Genomic DNA, 2707 nt, shown 5'->3' on the forward strand with positions numbered 1-2707 from the left:
AGTTAGCAACTTGGAGGTTCATATCTAGGGGACTTATTGTATTTCAACCCACTAATTTGCACTGGAATGAGAAACCTGTTCTACTTACTCCATTTAAATTTGCTTTAGCTTGTGTTCCGTATGTTTCCTCAAATCCTAAAATCTGAACACGAACCTCACTGTAATCTTCCAAGCCAGTTTCTTCAAACACAAGTCGAGTTCTCCAGCAAAGTAAATGTGATTAAAAGATATTCATGAATTTATCGTAGATCAATTCCAACAATCCCTTAATTTTGGTTATTCATCCATTTTGGATGTCAATAACAATTACAGTGAAAGCAGGGCAATCTAGGGCATTTAAGGCCATCAGGCACTCTTGAATGTAGTTTTAGCTTCAAACCACAGCATTTGATGTTATAGTCTCAATGTCCTTATTTTCTAAACAGACTAAAATTGAAGACTTCTTCTTTGACCCAATAATTATATGTACAAGTACTTTTTGTATTTCTAAGGGATTAGAGTTTTTGCTTAAAGTTTAATTATTAATTTGTTGTATTACATATGGTCAAAGAATGTGGTCTGTAAAATTTCTACTTTCTGATACAGATTATAATAATCGAGGATTCTTGGAAATAAGGTGCATACTTGTGGGAGAAAATATTCTATCTGTAGCTATTAATTCAACACTGTTATATTATGTTCTAATACTCTATGTTCTTTTTAATCAATTTGATAAATATTAAGATCTGTTAAAATCTTCCACAGCAATTGTACTTCTCTACATTTCTCTTTAGGAATCTAATAGCTCTGACTTAAATATATTAATGCTGTTATTTATGTACATGACAGTACATGACTACATTATCATTATTGTGTAGATACATTTTTATGCCATTTGAATCCTACTTTACTTTTAATATCATCTCCCCCTACTGTTTTCCTTCTCATTCTCCTCCTCTTCCCTTTCTACCTCCTTGCCCTTCTTCTACCTGTTCCTTGCCTATTGTGATATTTTTTCTTGCTTTTTTTTTTTTTTTTCCTTGCGTTATGCGGGCCTCTCACTGTTGTGGCCTCTCCCATTTGCGGAGCACAGGCTCCGGACGCGCAGGCTCAGTGGCCATGGCTCACGGGCCCAGCCGCTCCGCGGCATGTGGGATCTTCCCGAAACGGGGCACGAACCCGCGTCTCCTGCATCGGCAGGCGGACTCTCAAGCACTGCGCCACCAGGGAAGCCCCCTATTGTGATATTTTTAACCCTTGCATTGTTACTGCATCATAACACTTAGTTGGACTTTGATATTAACCTAAGAGACTTCATCTTCTAATTGGGTTGTTTGTAGCATTTATGTTTATTTGCACAACTATGACTTTGAAATAACTTGAGATCTTGTTTTATGCTTTCTGTTTTAATGTTTGCTTTGTTTTCTGACATTTAGAATAGCATTCAACAGCATTTACTGAATACTGTGTGTCAGATATGTTTTCATTGCTTTCATTTTAAGTGCCTAAGAAGGTACTCATCTTTCAGGTTTCTCTGTTCAAACATCACTTAATAAAGCCTTCCTTAATGCTAAATTTAAATTATGTTCCCTGGGAATTCCCTGGTGGTTCAGTGGTTAGGACTCAGCACTTTCACTGTTGTGGGCCAGGTTCAATCCCTGGTCGGGGAACTAAAGATCCCACAAGCCACAAGGCGCGGGCCCCCCCCCCAAAAATATGTTCCCTTATTATTCTTTTTCATAACACTCTTTAATATTTCTTCAAAGCATTTTTCAATTCTTTATTTGAGGGTTATTAGTTTAACATCTACCCACATACGAAGCTCCAACAGGATAGCCACCTTGTCTGTCCTGCTCACAAATATACACCCAGAACCCAGAGTGATTGCCATCTAGTAAGGAACTCAAATGTTAGTTGAAAGAGAGGATTAATTAATTAATTAATAATCTAGGTCATCTTAAAAATTCAAACTGTAGTTGTCTTTAATTTAAAATCACTTTGAGGGAATTCCCTGGAGGTTCAGTGGTTAGGACTCGGCCCTTTCACTGACAGGCCCAGGTTCGATCCCTGGTTGGGGAACTAAGATCCTGCAAGATGAGCAGCCAAATAAATAAATAAATAAACAACACTGAATCTATATTGAGTGATGGGATTATGCACTATTTTCATTCATTTTCCTGTTCATATTTTTTTGTACTTTTAAATGTTTTATGATCATTATTGTTGATAAAGAATAAAATGATTTGATAAGTCCTTCCCTATGAAAGAAGAAATTAGCACTAATTTGTCTATTCCTATCTCTCACCAGTACCTTTTTTTTTTTTTTTTTTCGGTACGCGGGCCTCTCACTGTTGTGGCATCTCCCATTGTGGAGCACAGGCTCCAGACACACAGGCTCAGTGGCCATGGCTCACGGGCCTAGCTGCTCCACGGCATGTGGGATCTTCCCAGACCTGGGCACGAACCCATGTCTCTTGTATCGGCAGGCGGACTCTCAACCACTGCGCCACCAGGGAAGTCCTGCCACCCTTTTTTGTTTATGCTAGTTTGAATTTAGATTTTTTCTCTTGCAATCAAAAAAGTCCTAACTAGAACACTTGTAAGTTATTAATGAAAAATTAATTTTAAAAACTTTGGTTAACAATTTGCTTTTTTAAAACTGACACCTTATTTTTAGAAACAGCATCACTTTATAGCCTTCACAGTCCTTGTTAAAGCAATAGGATAA

General features: G+C 37.6%; 1 non-coding gene across 1 annotated transcript; it reads left to right on the plus strand.

Moving 5' to 3' along the window:
* The first annotated feature begins 1577 nt into the window (after window positions 1-1577).
* TRNAE-UUC (transfer RNA glutamic acid (anticodon UUC)) lies at window positions 1578-1649 on the plus strand. The gene has a single exon. It is a non-coding gene; the product is annotated as a tRNA-Glu (tRNA).
* The last annotated feature ends 1058 nt before the right edge of the window (window positions 1650-2707 follow it).

This window comes from Lipotes vexillifer, unplaced genomic scaffold, assembly GCF_000442215.2.
Source record: "Lipotes vexillifer unplaced genomic scaffold, Lipotes_vexillifer_v1.1 scaffold266, whole genome shotgun sequence".
NCBI classification, from domain to species: Eukaryota; Metazoa; Chordata; class Mammalia; order Artiodactyla; family Lipotidae; genus Lipotes; species Lipotes vexillifer.